Source organism: Trichechus manatus, unplaced genomic scaffold (genome assembly GCF_000243295.1).
Source record: "Trichechus manatus latirostris isolate Lorelei unplaced genomic scaffold, TriManLat1.0 scaffold00008, whole genome shotgun sequence".
NCBI classification, from domain to species: Eukaryota; Metazoa; Chordata; class Mammalia; order Sirenia; family Trichechidae; genus Trichechus; species Trichechus manatus.
The window spans coordinates 26,754,398-26,777,469 of NW_004443944.1; the positions used below are offsets into that span (position 1 = coordinate 26,754,398).

The following is a 23,072-nucleotide window of genomic DNA, read 5'->3' on the forward strand; positions in this document are numbered from 1 at the left end:
GACCCAGTGATTACACTTATGGCACTCCATCAGAAGGAAATAATCTCAAATTGACAAATATTTATGTATAAAGAGATGTAATGTGGCCTTATTTATTAAAAAAAAAAAAAAACAACGAGAATAACCAACTACCAGGAAAATGTTAAGCAAATTATTTTACATCCACTGAAATGGACTATTATTTATCAACTAATCATGATTTTTACAAAAAGCTCTAGGAGATTCTTATGATATAGAAAGTGGAATCACAACTTTAAAAAAAAAGGGGGGGTGAAACTGTATGCAAAGTATAATCTCAGCTATGGAAACAAAGAAGAACACTGAAAAAAGACTGGAAGGAAATGTGCTGGGATCCTGAACCAAAGGGCATGGGACTTGGGACAAGTAAGCTTTGATAGAGGAAAAGGAAATGGTGGAGGGCCCTAAATTCTCTAGCATGGCTCAAAAGGTCTGCATGAGCTGATTTCCCACCACCCTTCTCCCTCCTGGCACCTCCCTGCACCCTGTGCTCTGGAGGTACTGAACAAATTGCAATTCCTTGAGCTCAGTGCCCAGGGAAATCCTTTCATTGAATGGAAGTCTCAAATTCCAAGAACTTTATATCTGGAGGAGAGGGATAGTGGAGTCTTGCTACAACCTGGTAATCTGGTTTAGCCTTCTCTAAAGTTCAATGAATAAAATGTGGGAAAACATTTGCAACTTTGGGTTAGGCAAAGATTTGTTAGCTATGACTTCATCAAAATTAAAAATTGCTCTTTGAAAGACACTGCTTGAGATAATGAAAAGACCAACCATAGATTGGGAGAAACTATTTGCAAATTATATATCCTTTTACATGTATCCAGAATATATAAAGAACTTTCCAAACTTAATAATAAAAAATAAACAACCCAATAAAAATGAGTAAAAGTTTTTAACACATATTTAACCAAAGAAGATATATGGATGGCAAATAAGCACTTGAAAAGATACTCAACATTATTAGTCATTAAGATAATGAAAATTAAAACCATAATGGGATACCACTACATACCTATTAGAATGTCTGAAATTAAAAAGACTGATCAAACCAAATAACCAAGTGTTGGTGAGGATGTGAAGCAACCGGAACTCGCGTACACTGCAGTAGGAAAGTAAAATGGTAAAACTACTTTGGAAAATAGTTTGACATTTTTTTAAAAAGTTAAACATGCACCTATCACATCATGCAATCATTCCTCTCCTAAATATTTACCTAAGAGAAAGGAAAGCACATGTCCATACAAAGACTTGTACATGAATGTTCATAGCAGCTTTATTTGTAATAGCCAAAAACTGGAAACAGTCCAAATATCCATCAACAGACAAATGGATAAACAAACTGTGGTACATTCATTACAGTGAGGTATTACTCAGCAATAAGAAAGAATAAACTATCAATATGTACACAGAATAACATGAATGAATCTCAAAATAATTATACCAAGTGAAAGAAGCCATATAAAACAAGAGTGCATACTTATGGCTCTATTTGTGTAAAATTCTAGGAATTGCAAATTAATATACAGTGACAGAAAGTAGATCAGTGGTTGCCTGGGAAATGGGAGTGGGTAGGTAGGGAGAGGAGGGAGGAAGGAATTACAAAAGAACATAAGAAACCTTTTGGGGGTGATGGATATGTTCATTATCTTGACTGGTGATGTTTTCATGAATGAATATATATGTCAAATTTTATCAAATTGTAAACTTTAAATGTGTACATTTATTTGTATGCCTATTATACAGCAATAAAGCTGCTAAATAAATAAACAAATAAATAATAAAGTATATTTTATTGGTGCAGCTGGGTCTCAGAGACTTTTTCCCCATATCTCATCTACACTTTCAGTTTCCCAGAAACCCAAATGAACCCCTGGCCTCCCTGGGCCAGTGAAGTCCCCTTTTGCCTAAACTATTTCAAACTTTTTTTTTCTGTCACTTGCAACCAAAAATTCTAGCTCACATGACGATAATGTTTAGGGTGCTATGAGAACACAAGAAGGGGTTTGTAACTTCATCTTGGGACCCAAGGAAGGGGTTGACAGGAAAAAGATTTCTGGAGGTGACACTTCAGTTGATGTCTTGAGAAGCAGGGTAGAAGAGACTAGGGAGGCACCCAGGCAGAAGGAGCAACATGAACAAAGGCTTGGAGGGCAGGGACTGTGTGGAGTGTGCTTGTAGGCAGGTGAGTGTTCCTGGAGTTTGGAATGAGATAGGGACTGTTGGGAAATGAAGCTGGCAAAGTTAGCAGGGAGCAGCTCCTGTCATGTTAAGGACTTTGAACTTAACCTTGTAGGCAATGGGAAGCCATGAAATAGTTTCAAGTAGGCACCATGGACAGATTTTTGTTTTACGGAGATCTCAGTGGGACTTAGAGGAGCAGGTGGGCAAGGGAAGGGTTGTTGCCATAGTCCAAGTTTGGGATAGTGAGGTTTCCAACTGAGACTGTGGCTGTGGGGATGGAGAGAAGAGGATGGACCCAAAAGAAATTTCAGTGGTAGACAAGCTGATGGATTGGAAGTGTGGGTAAGGTAGGGGAGTCATGATGAATCCCATGGGATGATATCCCTTGGGTGACTGGACAGATGGTGGCACTCTCTGGAAGAGTACTGGGGAGAAGCCAGGCTTGGGAGGGGCAGTTGGACAAGTTGACTTTGAGGGGTCCGTGGGCATCCTGGGGTCACTGACCAGCAGGGAGCCAGGTATAGCGGTCCTGTTCTCTGGGGGACATCTCAACTGGAGATACATATTTGGGGCAATCAGTGTATTGATGGAAGATGTGGCTTGGGGAGACCGAGAGCCCCACCAGAGTCTGAGGAACTCCACCCCACCATTTCAGGGGCTGGTAGAGCCCAAAACACCCACAAAAGCAGCAGAGAGAAGAAAATGTCGGTGCCACGTGGCCACGTGAGCAGAGCCCTAGAGCAGGTTGTCATGGAAACCAGGCAAGTGAAGTGTTTCTAGGAGAGAGGGATCAGCAGGACCAAATGTAGCAGAAAATTCCAAACTGATGAAGGCTGAAAATTTTCTTTTGATTTGGCAATTAGTAGAACATTGATGAGTTTAACAAGAGCAATTTCAAGGGACCCTGGGTCAGGGAGGAGGTGGAGATGGACAGAGATTTAGGCAGTAAAATGGATCCAAGTTGGTGATGGGGTCTGTACTGGGGAGGGATGGGGGGAGCAGTGTCAAGCAAGACTCCTGGGTCTTTGGCTTTCAGAATTGGACTGGATGGCAGAGGGGGTGCTGCAAGAGGATCTGGTCTGCAAGAGGAAGAGCAGGATTGGGTTTGGGACATTTTAATGTAACAAAACACATTTTTGCATTTATAATGCACTGGACATTGTTCTTATATAGTTATATATTATATACTTGGAGCCCTGGTGGCGCAGCGGTTAAGAGCTCAGACTACTAACCAAAAGGTTGGCAGTTCAACTCCCCCAGCCACTCCTTGGAAACCCTATGGGGGCAGTTCTACTCTGTCCTATAGGGTTGCTATGAGTCGGAATCGACTCGACGGCAGCGGGTTTTGGATTATATACTTTATTTATATTAATTCATTTATACTTATAAATACCCCATGAGATAGATACCATTATTATCCACATTTATATAGATGAAATGGATGCACAAAGAGGTTAAGAAACTCGTCCACAGTTGCACAGCAAGGAAGTGTAAGAGGTCGGATTTCAAGCAGGCAATCTAGACATGTTGGTGTCCCCAAGATAAACGGGGTGTTGAGGCAGGTGGATCAAGGTACCGGGGCTCAGTGAGGAGATTTGGGCTGGAGGTGTGAAAGAGGAGGACCCTGACTTGCATCAAGCTCATGCTGTGCAGAGCATTTGGGTCTGATGACTGCAGGTCTTTCGATCCAGGAGGAAGTCAAAATGTTAGGGACGGGTGATACTGAGGAAGAGGCTCCAGGCTGAGACCTGGACCACGCCAGCATTTAGACGGAGATTGAAAAGGTGGGGCCAGAGATCAGATGCAGAGAAGCAGCTCACTGAAACCCAGGGAGGAGGCTTCTAGAAGGCGGTGTGGCCATCAGTGGTCCATTTCCGGAGAGGTCAGGAGAGGTGACTTGGCCCTGGGGAAGTCTTTGGGGATCTTTGCCAGAGCAGCCTCAGAGCGGAAGGGGCCAGAACCAAAGAAAAGAGGTAATCAAGGGTCTGGTTACAAAGCGAGGAGGACAAGAGGGAGCTAGAGAGGTGAGCAGGATCCAGAAAGTATTATTTTTTAATGGAAACGATTTTTCAAATTTTCAATTGAGTTTTTTTTTTTAAATAGAAAATATATTTGCATGGTTCAAAATTTATAGTCTTCGAAGAATACACAGTGAAAAATCTGCCTCCCGCCTATATCACCCAGCCCCCAGCCCCCTTCCTGAAGGTAACCAGTATATCCTTCCAGAGAGAGGAAATAAAACCTACAAATTGGAATTCTGGAAATATACAGAAAATACATTGTCGAATATTGCTGTTCTTGAGAAGGACCCCTCGCAGAGTGAGAGAGTGAACAGAGGGACAAATGAGCCGGGTGTGGGGGTCAAGTGTGGCACTGGGAAATTAGTTTTGGACAAGAACATGTGTTTCACTGAATGGAACAAAATTAAATCATTTTCCTTCTGCCAAGTAACGTGAGCTTGGTGTTCTGTGGTGGCCTCTAGCCTGACCCCTGGGTCCTGGTGGCTGCTCGCATTCATGGGGACTTTGTCCTGCCCCATAGCTGAAACCACAGAGCCTTCATGTTTGAATCACCCTCCGAACCTGGCAATAGACATTAAACTTGGGGACTACTGAATAAACATTTTTTGACATGAAATGAAATGTTTATCTGAAATGCAGTTCAATCTTTTTTTTTTTTTTAATTGAAATCAATCAGGGTGCCAAAGGGAACATGAACTGGAACCCTTAGGGCTGAGAGAAGGGTAGACAGAGGCCAAGAGGGGAGTGCCTGGGGTCAGAGGCTATTGACAGGGAGGGTTCCAGAATCCCTACTGCACACAGTAGGACTGAGGTTCCCCAGGTCTGCTCTGGGCACGTCTCTTACATTTGTAAGGGGACTGCCCTCCCCGTTCCTGGACTAAGGAGGAAGACTGGAGGTTATGGGATAGGCTTGAGATCAGAGTCACTTTGTCCCTTGATGCCTTTCCCCTGCCTCATTCTGCGACTTCAGGCAAATGGCCCCCCGTCTCTGAGCCTTCACCTCTCTAGCTGTAGAAATGGTGGGAGGGGAAGTAGGGGAGAGACTGACCAGGGTGACTTCTCCTTCCTCTCAGTATGTTGGGCCCTGACCATTCTGGAATCTCAGGACCCATGGGCTGTCTTCCCATCTGTAGTGGGTGCCCTTGTGGTCATCCAGGGCCCAGCTTGCTGCCTCTGTGAGCCTAAGGTAACCCCTTTGTCCACTACACACCAGCACCATGGAACCAGAACAAGGGGTCAGTGGACCCTCCTGGAGACAAGCTTTGGGTAGGTTGAAAGGGCAGGGCCAGGCCCTTGGGTCCACCTGAGACTTGAGTGGTGCATCCTTGGAGAGCCAGGTGTTCAGGAGTCCACAAGAAGGCCCTGCATAGCTTCACCAAGCCATGGGGAGGGGCCCTTGTGGTCTCTGCTGGACTCACAGTGCCTGGAGCCCCGCCATTCCTGTTGCTTTGGGAAGTAGCCTTGTTAAACTGCTAGAATCTCTGAGAAGGGAGAATCCAGGAAACTACTATCAGGCAGTAACATTCTCTATGTCAATGTTAATATTTTAACGGAACTTAATACACATATGGGGTTCAAAGGGCATATAATGGAAAGCATGCCTCTCCCTTAGCCCCCCAGTCTCCCTACCCAGAGGCCACCACTGTCACCTGGCTGTTATGAATCCTTGAGGCCTTAACGGAGCTGACCTGAAAGATGGAGGAGAGGGATTGGAGGTGCACAGGATGAGTCAGCCCATGAAATGTGAGAGTACAGGAGGGAGGGCCATGAGGAGCTTGTGCCCAGGTTCCTGCCTAGGAGACTGAGTGGGTGTTTGTAGTATTTCCTCTGGAAGCAATCTGTGAGGAGAAGTTCTCAGTGGAAAATGAAAGGTTCAGTTTGGGACATCTTGGGGTGGGGTGGTCTGAGGGATGTGAACAATAGATGGAGGAACTGGCCTGGCAGGGCAGACTGGCCCCTTCTCAGCTCTGGCTCACCAGATACAAATGGGCCACCATCCTTCCAGGTAGCTCTAGAAGCTTCCCCTACACCTTCCCCAGCAACTATTCCATATATTCTTCAGTTTCCACAAAACTGCCCATTCTGTCCCCTTCCCAGAAGATGACCTTACCCTTGCTCCACAACCTCATCTCACCACCTGATCCACAGACCTGCCCCCATTCTTTGAAGTGGGGATCGCCCCTTCACCCAATATCAGCTGTTCCATCCCTGTCCCTGAGCTCCAAATTACACTCCCTGGCCTTGCCTGAGGTCACCCGTCCCTCCTGAATTTCCATGCCATGCCAAAGGATCAATCTCATCCAAACCTGCTTGAGTTAATGCTCTCTGGACCCCACTCCCTGCCAGCTCCTGCCTCTCTCAACATCCTGGCGAATCTCTGCAACAATCTCCCATTTGTTCCTCCTCAGTTCCACTCCCTACCAAGACTTGGAGGTGGTTCTTGTCTAGGTCTTGGCAAATCCAAGTCAACTCTTGGTCTTTATCTCACTTGGACTCTCAGCTGTGTTCAGCACTGTCGATCACTCCCCACTTCTGCAGACCTGTCTCTGGCCCTGATGCCACATTCTTCTGCTTCTCCCTCACCTCTCAGCTGCTCTGCCTCCAGCTCCCTTGCCAGAAGTCCTCCTCTACTCCACACTTAAATGCTAAAATCCTCCAAGGTTGCTGGGAGCCCTCTTCTCATCTCACTCAACACCCTCTCCCTAAATGATCATATCTACCCAAATGATCATATCTACCCAAATGATCATATCTACCCCCATGGCTGTAAATACCATCTCTGTGCTGGCAATGTTTACGTGTCAACTTGGCTAGGTTATGGTTCCCAGTTGTTTGGACAAACACTAATCTAGTTGCTGTTATGAAGTAGTTACATGTGCTATTATGGAGTACATGTACAGTTATGCATCACTTAACTCCACAATACGTTCTGTGAAATAGGACGTTATGTGATTTGGATGTTGTTCGAATACCATATTATGGATGAAGTTTCTTTCAGGCATTTGCTTCCAGAATAAAGAGGTTTCATCCATATTAAAAATTTGCTGGGGAAAATAACCTCCCTCTACAATTAGTTTATCTAAGGTTTCAACAAATTCTTCTTCTGCCTTCGTATCAGCACTCACAGACTCACCATTTACTTTCACATTGTGAGCAAAAAATGTTGTTTGAAGCTCTTAAACCACGCAGAGCTAGCACTACGCTTGATGTTGTAGTCTGGTCCTGCTTTTTCTTCAAGCATCTTGAACAAGCTTCGTACCTTAGCAGTGATTGTCAATGAGCTGAGAGTGATTTCCTTTTGTATTTGGTCCTCAGTCCACATCATTAGCAATTTCTCCATATCTGATATAGGTCCCTCTCACATTCTCGTTAGCCTTGTGGCTTTCAGTGGAGCTGATCCTTTAACAGCTTGGAGAATTTTTTCTTTGTTTTTGAGGATCATAGTGACTGTCGAGTGAGACATGCCTAAATCCTCTGATCGGGATTATAACCTTATAGGACCAAGGACGTATATGCAGTTGGACATTACCGGAACGGACGTTATGACTAAATTAAATCAGTTGGGCTTAAGAAAAGTTGATTACTTTCCTTAATGTAATCTTAAGTAATGTAATATAATTACATCCAAAGTAATGTAAGGAGTCCCTAGGTAGTACAAATGGCTAACAGACTTGGCTGCTAACCTAAAGGTTGGAGGTTTGAGTCCACCCAGAGGCACCTCAGGAGAAAGGCCTGGTGATCTACTTCCAAAAAATCAGCCATTGGAAACCCTATTGATCATAGTTCTACTCTAACATGCATGGGGTTGCCATGAGTTGGAATTAACTTGACAGCAACTTGTATTGGTACTGGTAATGTAATGTAATTACTTTCCATAATGTAATCTAATGTAATATATCAATCAGCTGAAGGCCTTAAGAGCAAAAAACGAGTTTCCTTCTTTAAAATGTGTTCTGCCTCCAGACTACAAAAAGATATTTTGGCAAAACTCTCATCTCATTCTTCCCATCACCTGAATGCCATTACACTCTTATAACAAATACTGGTCTGTCTCCCTCCCAACTTACTTATTTGTGAGGTTGTTTGTTTAATATCAGTCTCCTCACCTACAGATGGGATGTTCCATGGGGACAGAGACAGGCTGTTTTGCTCCCCAGCACAGGTTCTCACTAAATATTTGCTGATTGGCTAAATGTGTCTAAGTGGAGACGTTGGGTAAAAAAGCAAGTATTTCATTTATTTATTCATTCAAATAATATTTATTTAGAGCCCTTGTCCCTCCATGTGCCACGCAGTAGAGATACAGAAGAAAATGCCAAAAGACCTTGACCTCATGGACCTCACAAGCTAGTAGAGGAGATAGATGACAAACAGTTGTACAAATACGTACTATAACTTTAGGTAGTCATAAGTGTGATGACAAAAATACAGGACAAGGGCAAAGGGATAGAGTGACCAGGGCCTGCCCTTGAGGTGGAGAAGAGTGGGGAAGGGTCAAGCTATTTAGACAGGGTGGTGACAGAAGGTCCACTGAGAAGGTGACATTCTGTCAGAGACCTATTGACATGAGGGAGTGAGCCATGAAGATGCAGGGGAAGGAGATGCATGCCAGGCACAGGGAGCCTCTAGAGCAAAGACCACACAGTAGGAACAAGCTCATTGTAATCCAGAAACAGCAAAGAGGCCAGTGTGGCTACAGCAGAGAGCAAGGGTCAGGGTGCAGTAGGAGTAGGAGAGGGGGGCACATCATGCAGGGCCTTGTTAGAATTTATTCCAAATACAATAAGGAGAGAAGCCCTCGTGGCACAGGGTTTAACCGAAAGACCAGCAGTTTGAACCCACCAGCCGCTCGACAGGAGAAAGATGTGGCAGTCTGCTTCTGTAAAGATTTACAGCCTTGGAAACCCTATGGAGCAGTTCTTCTCTGTCCTATAGGGTCACTATGAGTTGGAATTGACTTGATGGCAGTAAGTTTGGTTTGGGTTTGGCAATGGGGAGCATTGTGGGGCTGAGACTTGACTCTCATTTTTAAAGATCCTTCTGGCTGCTATATGGAGAGTAAATCAACAGGGCAAGCACTGAGCGAGGCTGGCTGGAGAAGTCCTGGGTGTAAGGGAAGCTCTGAACCAGAGTAGAGTAAGGAGGCTCAGCAAGAGTGTGCAAGGAGGCACATGGCAACGTTACAGAAAAAACAAAAGAAGCTCTCTGGCCCCAAATGTGTGTGGAGGAGCCACAAGGCCAATAGGATTTCCAGTGCTGCTTCAGGGACCATGGGGAAGATGGACAAGAAGGACTGAGCCATTTGCATGGCTCCCCAAATCGAGTGGGGACTTAGAAGTGTCTGGCATGGAGGGCTTTGGTGGCCTGGTCTACAGCTCAGGGACCAACATTTAATCCAAAACTGCAAACTGGGAAGGTGGAGACAGCCCAGGAGCCTGAGGAGAAACTGAGGAGAAGAGGCCAGGGGCTGAGTCCAAGGCCGTCACCAGTACAAGGCTCTGGATGCAAGAAGAGAAGTCCACTGAGGAGACAGAGGAAGCTCCCGAAGGGGTTCATGGAAGTACAGGAGAGGAGATTCTGGGAAGCCAACGGGGGAAGGAGTTTGCAGAAGGCGGGCATGGTAGCCTGTGGGCTGTGATCAGAGTGATAGAGGGGAGGATGGAGGAAGGTGTTCCCTGGGTTTGGCAGTTGGGAAGCTTTGAGGGACCTTTCTGAGAGAAGCTTGTCAGAAGAGGCAGATGCACAAATGGTTGGGAGATCATCCAAGAAAGGGAAAGGAAGGAAGGAGAAAGGAGGGAAGGCAGAGCCCAGCAAGAATTTGTTTTTATTGTATGTGAGGTATGAGCATGTTAATATTTTGAGAGGAAGGAGCCAGGGACATTGAGCAATCAAATACCAGACAATTAGTGACCAAATGGAGCCAAGGGTGAGATAGAGGGATTATCGTCCTACCATCACATGTATTGGGTTGAACAGGACCTAATTAAATCGTCTACCTTTTCACGGGTAACCTGATCTTCATGTCCTTCTAAGGACCTATTGTTCCCCCTCCGTGTGTGATAGCTCCCCACATTAGCACTAGTTTCATCTTGCCTCATGGCTGGGATCATGTATTCCTCACCTCCTATCATCCTTGGCCACTTGCAGTGGTCAGTAAAACTGGTAAGTGCTGAATGTACTTAATTTTGTATTACATGCAGTTAAGTGCACGAATCTTAAGTATACAGTTCAATGAATTTTAATTATGTATACACCCGTGTGAAGTCCCTGGATGGTATAAACGGTTACCATGTTTGGCTGCTAACTGAAAGATTAGAGGTTCGTGTCAACCCAGAGGTGCCTCAGAAGAAAGGCCTCTAGATCTATTTCCAAAAAATCAGTCATTGAAAACCCTATAGAGCACCGTTCTACTGTGACACACATGGGGTCACCCTGAGTCAGAATCGACTCAGTGGCAACTTTCTTTTTAATACACCTATGTAAGCACCTCCCAGATCAAGGTATAAAATATTTTTAGGCCCCCTAAGAGTCTCTAAGAATCTCCTCCTTAGTCAATACCCACCCCTCAGAAGTAACCACTGTCCTGACTTCTATCACCAAAGAGTAGTTTTACTTGTTCTTGAACTTTAAATGAATGGAATCACCATGTCCTCTTCTGCATCTGGCTTCATTTGCTAAACATTATGCTATAAGATCCACCTATTCTCATTGCTGTGTGGTATTTCTCCATATGAATATACCATAATATATTTATTTATTCTCCTGTTGATGGACATTTTGGTTATTTCCAGGTTTTTGCTATTACAGATAAAGGCTGTTGTGAACATTCTAGTACACATCTTTTGGTGGATATATGCATTAATTTCTGTTGAGATTTCTGTCTTAGTTATCTAGTGCTGCTATAGCAGAAATACCACAAGTGAATGGCTTTAACAAACAGAAATTTATTTTCTCACAGTTTAGGAGGCTAGAAGGCTGAATTCAGGGCACTGGCTCTAAGGGAAGGCTTTCTCTGTCAGCTCTTGGGGAATGTCCTTATCTCTTCAGCTTCTGTTCCTCAGTTCCTTGGCAATCTTCATGTGGTCTAGCATCTATCTTCTCCCATCTGTGCTTTCTTTTCTGTGCCTAATCTGCTCTTTTTATATCTCAAAAGTGATTGGGTTTAGGACACATCCTACACTGATATGCCCTCATTAACATAACAAAGAAAAATCTATTTCCTAATGGGACTATATCCACAGATATAGGGATTAGTATTCCAACACAAATTTTGGGGAGACACAATTCAATCCATAACAGATACATACCTACAAGCAGAGTTGCTGTCATAGGAGAGGCATATGTTTAGCTTTTTTAGATAGTGCCAGTTTTCCAAAGTGGTTGTACCAATTTATACTCAAAAAAATTTTTTTTTTAACTTCTATTGTGTGAAAATACACAGCAAAACACTTTCCAATCCAACAGTTTCTACATGTTTAAGTCAGTGACATTGATTATGTTCTTCATTTTGTGCAACTGTTGTCACTATCACTATGCTTTTCCAAATTATTCCACCATCATTAACATAAACTCAATCCCCCCTAAGCAAAAACTTCTCCCTTACTCTTGGCCTGGTTACCTCCCCCCAGTAACCACTAATAATCTTTGGCTTCTATGTATTTGCTTATTTCATATAAGTGAGATCATACATACAGTATTTGTCATTTTGCAACTGACTGATTTCACTCAGCATAGTGTTTTCAAGGTTCATCCATGCTGTGGCGTGCATCAAGACTTCATTTCTCTTTATGGCTGACTAATAGTCCATTGTATGTACATACCTCATTTTGTTTATCCATTCATCTGTAAGAAGCTTTTTTCTTCCTTTTTTTTTTTTTTGGTGAACGTATACACAGCCAAAGATACACCATTTCAACAATTTCTACGCGTACCATTCAGTGACATTGATCACGTTCTTAAAGTTGTGTTACCATTCTCGCTATTCGCTATTTTTTTCCAAATTATTATGTTAAGCTCACTGCCCTCTAAGCTTCCCATCTAACCTTTTGAGTTGCTGTTGTCAATTTGATCTCACATAGATAATTCTTTAAAAGAGCACAGTGCTCATAGTGGACTTTACTAAGATAAGCTATTTTTTGTTCAAAGAAGACTTCAGGGGATAGTTTTGGTTTAAAGTTTAAAGATTATCTCAGGGCAATAGTTTTGGGGGCTCATCCAGCCTCAGTGGCTCCAGAAAGTCTGGATGCCATTGAGAGAAGGTGTTTGTTTGTTTGTTTTTTCCATCAGGTTTATTGAAGTTCAATTTACTTATGGTAAAATCCACACTTTTTAGTGTACAGTTTTGACAAATGCATACAGTTATGTAATTTCCACCACAATCAAGATATAAAACATTCAATCATCCCCCAAAATTCCATCATGTCCCTCTCTCCACCAGCCCCTAGCAATCACTGATCCGTTTTCTGTTTCTATATGTTTGCCTTTTCCAGAATGTCGTATAGATGGAATCATACAACATACCTTCTTTCGCTTATGATAATGCAGTTGAGATTCATCCATGTTGTTGCCTGTGTCAGTAGTTTGTTCCTTTTCATTGTTGAGTAGTGTTCCATTGTATGGATATACCACAACATTTTTTTATTCATTTACCAGTTGAAGAATACATGGGTTGCTTTCAGTTTGGGGCAGTTATGGATAAAGCTGCTGTAAATATCCATGTAGAGGTCTCTGTGTGGACATAAGTTTTCATTTCTCTGGGGTAAATACTCAAGAGTGGGATTTCTGTGTCATGTGGTAAAATGTATGTTTAACTTTATAAGAAACTGTCGAACAGTTTAAAGGCTAGGTGTACCATTTTGCATTCCACTGACCATGTATGAGAGTTCCAGTTCTTCCACATTCTTGCCTGCACTTGGTATTGTTGAATTTTTTGTTGGTTGATTTTTTAATTTTAGCCATTCTAGTGGTTATGTGGTGGTTTAAATCTTTTGCTCATGTTTTTATTGGGTCAGGGTTTTGAGTGGAGGAATAGTATAATCAGATTTTTATTTGAGGGTTGACTGGAAGAGAACTTGAATCAGAGTGGATGGGCCTATACTCAGGTCTAGGAGGGCTTGATTCATTGGTCTGGGAGACAAAGCTCACCTCAAGGGGTTGGCCCTAAAGATGCAGAGGATAAGAGAATCTGAATGAGGTTTCAGAAGGTATTCAGGAGGAGGTGGTAATTCTTTGGCTGTTGTGTTCACTGGCTTAGGTCAGGGTCCCCAGAAGCAGACCCTGAGACAAGAACTTAGGTGCAAGTGATTTATTAAGTGAGTGGTCCCAAGAGAAACTGATAAGAGAATGGGGAAGCAGGACGTGGCAAAAAGGAGGAGGCCTAGCAAGGCTCAGCCTGATCCCACAGGGGAGCTCTGGAGGGTAAGTTAAACCTCAGAGTTGTCCCTACCAGAAGCAAGGAAGCTGGACTTTCATATTCCTGCATTGACTAAGAGATTTGGGAGGAAGGTATAGTGGACCTGAGGAAGGGAGACATAAATACTCATGCACTCTAGGGAAAGAAGCTCCTGGACCCTAAGGGTAGTCCTCCAAAAAACAAATTGCAGGTGCTCTTTGTAGGAAACTAAATAAACACATTTCAGCTGGGAGCTGGGAGAGGGGGCACAAAAATGGTTAAAACAGATCTGAAGGGATCCAGAGACAGCACCAGCATTATCCACTACGAATGTATCCACAGCACCTAGAACAGTGTCTGGCATCTAGTAGGTGCTCAATGAATAGTGGTTAATGGAAGAACTGAATGTTTGACAAAAGCCATTGAGATGGGACATTTGGGAAGACAAGCTGGTTTGGGAGGAAAGATTGAGTTTTGGTTGGAGGCTGATAACTTTGAGGTGGCAATGTATAACGGGTAGTTTTAAGTAAGGGTCTGGCACTTGGGAGACATGAGCGTATAGGTGGGTAGAACACTGGCAATGGGGGAGATGGCCCAGGAAGTAGTAGAGGGAGGAGAGAAAGTGGGAGGATGAAGCCTTAGAGGCCTAGAGGTCCAGGGAAGAGGAGCTACAAAGGGTGAGGGTAAGAAGTGGTCAGCGAGGTGGAAGGAAAACCAGGAGAGATGCTGGTGCTGGGGGAAAACATGTTTGAGGTGGTCAGTGGTCTCAGAGGCCGCCAAGCTAAAGCCACTAGCTATGACCCTGTGGAACACCCTGGTGACCCTGGCCAGGGAGTTATCAAGGGCCCAGGAGAGCCTGGGGCAACACAGGAAGGGGCAACACAGGAAGGGGCAACCAGAGACAGGCCTCAGGAGGAGAAAGAGGAGGGACTCTTGATAGAAAGGGGTGAAGGAAAAGGAGGGGTATTTTAAGGCGAAGGAAGAAACAGCCTGGAGGGCCCCACATTGCTGAGCTCTAGGCCCAGGTGGAAGGATTAGGTTTAAACAATAGATCAGTGTTGGGCTGAGCTGCCTAAAGTGAATTAATTAAACTCTCAGCAGGTAACTTTATCCCCATGTCCTGGGTGAACCTCACAACAGAGTCCTGAATGCTCCCAGGAAGGCGGATTTCATTCTGCCTGGAGTTTCCAGCAGCTGTTCCACTTGGCTGTGGCCTTCATGTCTAAAGCCTCCAGGAGGGCAAGTGGGCAGACTTGCCCCATAAACTTAGCAATGTGGAGGCCATTGGCACCTTGGAAGACCAACTGAGGGGAGGGTATGGACTGTGACAGGATGGTGAGGATGAAGAGGCAGGAAGTGGAGACAACCTAGTGGAGAAGCTTGGTCAGGAAGGAGAGGACAAGGATCTGGTGGAGGGGTGGGGGAGGTGGCTTGAGAATGTTTATGTGTGAGGAGGAAAGAGTCAACAGAGAAGGAGAAATTGGAGAAAGAAAAGAAGAGAAAGGGGATGTGAGGCCCAGGAGGAGACAGGTAAGGGACTGCTGACCTTGGACGCAAGAAAGTGCAGGCGGTTGGCTCTGGAGCTGTCAGAAGAGACGTGGCAGGAGCTGGAGCCCCCATAAAGACCTCTGCTTTCTCCAATGAGCAGGAGCCCAGGTTGTCTTCTGGGCTGAGGGGGACAGGGACAAAGGGGGGCTTGGGCAGAATAGCTACTGCAGGGATGGAAAGGGAAGGAGTTCGAGGACCGGTCGAGGGGTTGCTGAGCTGCATTTAAGACCCAGCTGAGCTTGGAAAAAATTAATTTGTGTTGGTGCCAAGCAGTACGGCTATGTGAGTTTCGGCTGCTGCACTTGGCAGTCCATGGCTGGAATGGAGAAAACAGATGGTTTTCTTAGCTCCTGCTCATCCGCCATCTCATTTAATCTACCCAGTGATTGATGAAGGGGGCCAGGCCACAGCAACCTCTGCTTTATAGACAAGGAAACTGAGGCCCCAGAAGAGGAGACCATGTACCCATAGTGCTGCAACAAGTGAGTGGTGAGCCCCTGCTCAGGACAGCCCTCACGGCCCAGAGACATTCTGATGGCCCCCACTGTGAAGAGTATTATGGCAGCACCTTGAGCCCCAAACACACACCAGCCCTTGTGTGCACTGTGCGCAGCATGGCTTTGCCTATGTGCTGAAACTTCTCAGGGAGGGACCAGGAGGAAACTGAGGTTCAGAGATGGCACATGACTGGCCCAGGGTCACACAGCATGTGACTCAGCATTGTTAAGATTTCAATTTTCCCCAAACTGATCTATAGACGCAACACAATTACAATCAAAATTCTAGCAGACTTTTTGTCAATATCGACAAACTGATTGTAAAATTGATATAGAAATGCAAAGGACCTAGAATATTAACAAAAAAAGAACAAAGTAGGAAAACTTATACTACCTAATTTCAAGACTTACTATAAAGCTACAGTAATCAAGATAATGTGGTATTGGCCTATGGATAAATGGAACAGAATAGTAAGTCCATTAATAGAACCACACATATATAGTCAATTAGTTTTTGACAAAGGCACCAAGGCAATTTAATGGGGAAAGGAGAATTTTCCTCAGAATGGTGCTGGGAAAATTGGAAACCCGTATGAGACATAAATAAATAATAAATAAACCTTAACCCTTTCCTTACACCATACCCAAAATTTAGAAATAACTTTTACAACTCTATCTGACTTTTTAAATAATTACCAAAAGATTTGAATAAGTACTTCACCAAAGAATATATACAAATGGAAATAAGCATATGAGAAGATGCTCAACATCATTAGTCATACAAGAGATGCAAATTAATATTGCAATGAGATACTACTAGAATGGCTTAAATTAAAAAGACCAACATTATCAAATATTGGCAAGAATATAGAGCAGCTGGAACTCTCATACATTGCTAGTGGGATTATATAATGGTACAACCACTTTGGAAAATATTTTGGCAGTTTTTTATAAAGTTAAACATGCACTTACCATACAATCCAGCAATTCCACTCCTATATATTTACCCAAGAAAAATAAAAACATATGTCTGCAAAAGAGACCATCTTGCAAATTATCGTAGCAGCTTTATTCATAATAACCGAGAACTGGAAACAACTCAAATGTTCATCAACTTGCGAGAGCATAAACAAATTTTCATGTATTTACACAATGGAATACCACTCGGCAATAAAAGGGAACAAACTGCTGATATAGGCAACAACATGGATAAATCTCAAAAATATTATGCTGAGTGAAAGAAGCCAGAAGGAAAAACCCACATACTGCATGACTCTATTTACATGAAAGTCAGAAAAATACAAATCTAATTTATAGTGACAGAAAGCAGATTATTAGTTACCTTTGAAACCCTGGTGGCGTAGTGGTTAAAGAGTCTGATTGCTAACCAAAAGGTCGGCAGTTCAAATCTACCCGGCGCTCCTTGGAAACCCTATGGGGCAGTTCTACTCTGTCCTATAGGGTCACTATGAGTCGGAATCCACTTGATGGCAATGTGTTTGTTTGGTTTTTCTGGGGGCTGAGAGTGATAATAGATTGTAAATGGGCATGAGGGAACTTTCTGGGGGAATGAAAAGTTCTATATCTTGATTGTAGTGGTGGTTTCCTGAGTGCATACGTTTGTCAAAATTCATCAAAATGTACACTTAAAATGGGTGCATTTTATTGTATGTAGATTATTCCTCAATAAAGTTGGTTTTTAAAATACAGGTAGCCCCCGACTTACGACGTATTTGAATTACGAACCTCACTTACGATCATCCTTTTTTGTTTTTGTTTTGTATATCTTATTGTTAGTGATACGTTGCATCTCGTAATTTGGTGATGTTATCATTCTCAGATGTTCACTCACAGATGTTCAATTTTTTGATTCACTGTTCAAAATCCTGCCAGATGTATAAAGGTACTGACAATAAAAAGCAATAAGGACAAAAACGTCTTTAAAAAAAAAAATGAAGTATTCGGCTTACATCATAACCGGCTTACAATGGAGTCATCGGAACGGAACCCCATGGTAAGTCGATGACTACCTGTGTTATTAAAATTGTCTTCATGAGAAAAAGCAGAATTTGTGGGCCTTCCTTACACTTACTTCATGGTTTCACAGTTGTTTTTATGTATTGTTGGATGGGGAAGCTGTAATCTCGGGGCCTCTAAAGGCCTAATTCAGCCCTAGAAGGTTAACCAGGACCAGATACCAGAGAGACTTGAATGCCAAGTGTGGCAGTTTTAAGATACAGTTGTCCCTCAGTATCCATGGGGGATTTGTTCCAGGACCCTCTCAAATACCAAAATTCGAGGACGTAGTATTTTCGTATAACCTACACACATCTTCCTGTATACTTTAAATCATCTTAGGTTACTTATAATGCCTAATACAATGTAAACGCTATGTAAATAGTTGTTAATGCTTACACTTAACACTTAATGCTTTCTCAGTCTTTGTAAGCACTTTAGCACAAATCAGAGAGACTATTTTTGCTGTTGTAGGGGCAGCACTAAGACTTCCCCGAATTTCAGCTTCTTTCTGCTTTATTGTGCTAATGCTTGATTCATTCTTACAGACCTTATGGCCCACTTTGGCAAGCAACATGCCATTTTTCAAAAGATCTAAGTTTTTTATTTTCTAATGGAGAGCTAGCACTTTATGCTCCCTCTTAGCTTTTAATGGATTGCTTTGATCACTTCATTGCTTTTTAGGAGCCATTTTTTCACAGAAACAAAGGGTGCACACAACACAAGTAGCAAATGAATGAGACAAGAGGCAAACAATGCTCAAACAATGAGTGCTGGAGAGAGACTGAGGATCTGTGAAATGGCAGGAGGCTACAGCAGGGTATGCCTACACATCACATCACTTCATTGAAGTGGATTCAGCGTAGTGCTTGGTGCAGCAAATTCAAGTTTTGCTTTTTGGAACTTTCTTCTCTTTTTTTTCCCTAAATATTTTGGATCCTTGATTGGTTGAATCCACAGATGCGGAACCCGTGGATATGGAGGGACGACTGTCTGTCCAAAGATACTTTGACATTCATCCCTTTAAGAGGCTGAGCCTAATTCCCCTTCCCTGAGTGTGGCTGAGGAGTCCTGGTGGTACAGTGGTTAAGCGCTAACTGAAAGGTTGACAGTTTGAACCCACCAGCCATCCCCAGAAGAAAGATGTGGAGTCTGCTTCCATAAAGATTATAGCCTTGGAAACCCTATGTGGCAGTTCTGCTCTGTCCTATAGGGTTACCATGAGTTGGAATTGACTCCACAGCAACAGGTTTGTATTTTTTGGTTTTTGAATGTGGCTGGACTTAGTGACTCACTTCAAATGATAGAATAAAGTAGAGATAAAAGTGTAGGATTTTGGAGACTAGGTCATAAAAGGCACTGCATCTCCCTGCTTTCTCTCTCTCTCTCTATCTCTGTCTATCTTGGATTACTCATGCTGGGGAAGCCAACTACCCCCAAGGAACTGAGGCCTCCTGCCAACAGCTGTATGAGTGAACCATCTTGCAAGCAGATCTTCCAGCTCTAGTCAAGACTTCAGATGACTGCAGCCCCAGCCAACAGCTTCACTGCAATCTCATGAGAGACTCTGAGCCAGAACCATCCAAATATGCTCCCAGATTGCTGGCCCTCTGAAACAGTGTGAGATAATAAATGTTAGTGGTTTTAAGATGCTAAGTTTGGAGTAATTTATTACACAGCAATAAAAAATTACATATTTTGGTACCTAGAAGTCGGGTGCTGTCATAACAAAAACCTAAAATATGGAAATGGCTTTGAAACCGGGTAGTGGGAAGAAGCTAGAAGGACACTGAGGAGAATGTTAGTTAAAGTCCTTTGAGGAGGCTGCAGGCAAAAGTTTAAGGAAAATCTTTTTGGAAACTGGAGGAAAGGGAATCCTTGTAATATAGCGACAGAAAGTTTAGTCACACCATTGCTTATAGTAACATGAAAAATATAAAATGTGCCTAATGAACTGGGAAGAGAAAGTGGTGGTTCAGTGGTAGATTTCTTGCCTTCTATGTGGGAGACCTCAGTTCAATTCCCAACCAATCCACCTCAAGTGCAGCCACCCCCTATCCCCCCAATCTTAGCTTCCAGACTAAAACAGACTAGGAAGAAAGTCCTGGTGATCTACTTCTGAAAAATCAGTCAATGAAAACCCTGTGAATCACAACAGTCCGATCCCATTATGCATGGGGTTGCCACGAGATGGAGGCCAACTCTACTACAGCTAACAACAACAGAGTCCAGAGGGTGGAGCAGATACCCTTGGAGAATTATTCCCAACCTCCAACATTTTCCCAGCTAGATTTTGGAATTTCTATGGACTAGTGAGTTTTTGTTCCCTCTATTTTCCCTCTCTCTGAACAGAATGTCTATCCTATGCCTATCTCACCCTTGTATATTGGCTGCTGCAGAGGTGGGACAGAGAAATAACTTGTCTCTTTAGTTTCACGATTTTACAGATTGAGAAGAATTGTACTTGAGGAACTATATTTAAGGAACTGCACCCAAGGAGCCTCGTCTACATTTTGTCATCTAAATGGACCTTTTGTAGATGACAAAATTCTGGACTTCAAGCTCATGCTGTATTGGGAAGAGATTTTGAGGACCTTGGGATCGGGGGTAGTATTTTGCCTGTGAGAGGAATATAAGTAATTTGTGATCAGAGGGAAGGCTCTGGTGCTTTTACGATATATCCACAAATTCTATGAAACTCCTTTATGAGGTGGAGTCTAATTCTCCTCCCCTGAGTGTGGGCTGGACTTAGTGACTCACTTCTAACAAATGAAATAAAGTGGAAGTGGCAATGTACAATTTCCAGTACTAGGTCATAGGAGGCACAGTGGCCACATGCTTGTTCTCAGATCACTTACTCTGAGGGAAGCCAGCTGCAATGTCATGAGGACACTCAGATAACACTATAGAGAGCCTACGTGGTGAGGAACTGAGGCCTCCTGCCAACAGCCATGTGAGTGAGACATCTTGGAAGCAGATCATCCAGCTATGGTCAAGCCTTCAGATCACCACAGTCCCAGCCAACAGCTTGACTACACCTCATGAGAGACCCTGAGCCAGAACCACTCAACTAGGCTGCTCCTGGATTTCTGACCCTTAGAAACTATGTGAGAGAATAAATGTTTATTGTTTCAAGCTGCTTAGTTTGGGGGTAATTTATTATGTAGTAAAAGATAATAACCAAGTTAAGGAGTTTGTACTTTGTTCCAGGGAAAATGGGGCATCCTGGAAAGTGTTAGAGAAAGGGAGTGACATGGGAAAGGTTGGGCTTAGGAAGAATCCTCCCAGAATGGAGAAGGGTTTGAAAGTCACAGGGAATGGGGAATTCAGAGAACATAGATGGGCATCTGAGCCAGGTGGTTGAGTCAGGAAATTACACTTTGGGCAGACGAAACTGCATGTGCTGGGGCAAGGAGGCCAGACATTGCCTACTGTTGGGGGCAGTGGATACAGCTGGAGAATGAGATTATCAGCACAAGTGTGAATGGACAGTGAGTTGCTTAGGACCTGGCCAGGCCTTCCCACTCTCTTCTTCACCCTAGCCTTGGCCAGCACCAGTAGCTGCTCCAGGATGTGTTGGACATTTAGAGAAACCCAGCTCAACTTAAATCCCCAATGAGCCCCCATAGTCATGGTGGCCCACCCCACTACCCCCTGAGGATGCAGCAGTGAACAAACAGACAAAATTCCCTGTCCTTATCAAACTTTCATGGTAGTGGAGGGAGACAAGTAATGAGCAAAATGAACATGTAAATGTATCATGGAGAAATATATGTCATGGAGTAATGGGGATTAAAAGTTGAGGACTGTGATCTAAATAGGGTGGTCAGGGAAAGGTTCACTGAGAAGGTAACATTTGAGCAAACACTTGTGAAGTGAGACAGTTAACCACATGGCTATCTGGGGATAAAGTGTTACAGGCAGAGGAAACAGCAAATGCAAAGCCTCTAAGGTCGGATCATGACTGGCAATGCCAATAAAGAACCTTTATGCAAATTAGAAAAAGGCAACCTAGAATTCCACTTCCAGCCATGAAAGAGTAACAAGGACTAAATTCACACTGTTGCCATTAATTAGACAAAATATTAGGAACAACTGTTTTCTGACATTGAACAACATGTAACACAAGGCTGACCCTTGAGAAAAGGGAAGAAAGTAAAGTGAGCTCTACAATTGACTCGACTTTCTTCCTGGAGGCACCTTGGGTGCAGAGAGGGGAAACTCCCAAAGAGAGCCAGCAGTATCACTAAGTTGAAGAGATAAAAATCAAAGTTCAGGTAGCTGAGGTGGCTGTAAGTTGAGGGGCAGAGTGCCTGAGTGGAGGGAGCTACACAGAAAAAGCATTGCAAAAATCTATATGAGATCTCCTTGAGTCATTGCTGAGTGCAAGGGTACACATTTGTAGGGAAAAACTCCATGAGGAAAGACTGAGGGATTGTAAACTGAACAATTCCCAGAGCTCAGACAGGGTAAGGAGACATTCAGGCTTTGATTGTTCAGAGCTTAAGTCCTCAATGATCACCTGGAGCATGTGTTAGTAGAAGAGATGAACTATCCTGTGAGGGAAGGCTTCTGTAGAACCACCTTAAAAGAATTTTAAAAGCAAGCCTTAGAAGTATCAAAGTGATTAGCAAGTAACTTAACAGCATGCCACTCTTTACAGGAAGAAAACAAAAATCCAGACATTCAACAATGTAACATTCACAATGTCTAGCATCCAATCCAAAATTCTTAGACAGACTAAGAAACAGAAAAAAGTGACCTCTAACTAAGAGAAAAATTATTAAATACAAACAGATCCAAAATAACAGAAATGATGGAACAAGCAGGTAAGGGTGTTAAAAGGGCTATTATATCTATGTATTCAAAAGAAAAAGACAATCTTTCTTCCAAGCAGAGGCAACCCCAAATCAGTTTGTACATGGTTTGGAGAACAGAACAAGCTCTGGATTTCATCCTCCACTCGCACACTCAGCTGGATAGCCTTACACAGGGTGCACCCTAAACAATTATGGATGACAGTCCTGGTGTCTGTCACATTCAAGCAACAGTGAGGAGCTGTGGCTGGAGCAGTGTAAGCAAGGAGTAAAGAAGTAGGAGATGAAGGCAGAGAAGTAACAGGGAGATAGACTGTGTAAGGCCTTGTGGCCATGGTGAGGATATTAGCTTTTATTCTGAGTGACATGGGAGCCATAGGAAGGTTTTGAGCAAATAAGATTCATGATTCCTCTAAAGGTTAACGAAGGTTGAAGAGAAGGGGTTGAGAGCAGAGGTCAGCAGAACAAGGAGGAGGCTTTTTCAGTGGTACAGACACAGACGCTGGGCCGTGACCAGAGGCAGGGGCTGAAGGGATTGTAGTAAGAGGGGTCTCTGAGCAGCCTCTTGGAGAGAGACTCA

The 23,072-nt window shown here is 43.4% G+C and overlaps 1 protein-coding gene across 2 annotated transcripts in view; it reads left to right on the forward strand.

The window, feature by feature from the left end:
* Nucleotides 1-19,646, forward strand: part of BLCAP (BLCAP apoptosis inducing factor) — a 69,313-nt gene extending 49,667 nt beyond the window's left edge. The window contains exons 3-4 of one of the 2 annotated variants that reach the window (XR_002822866.1): nt 17,553-17,673; nt 19,102-19,646. The gene's annotated coding sequence lies outside the window, so the exon portion shown is untranslated. Of the gene's footprint in view, nt 1-17,499; nt 17,959-19,101 lie in introns of those variants that run through there. The other variant, XR_002822868.1, reaches the window with a different exon arrangement.
* Nucleotides 19,647-23,072: the final 3,426 nt, after the last annotated feature.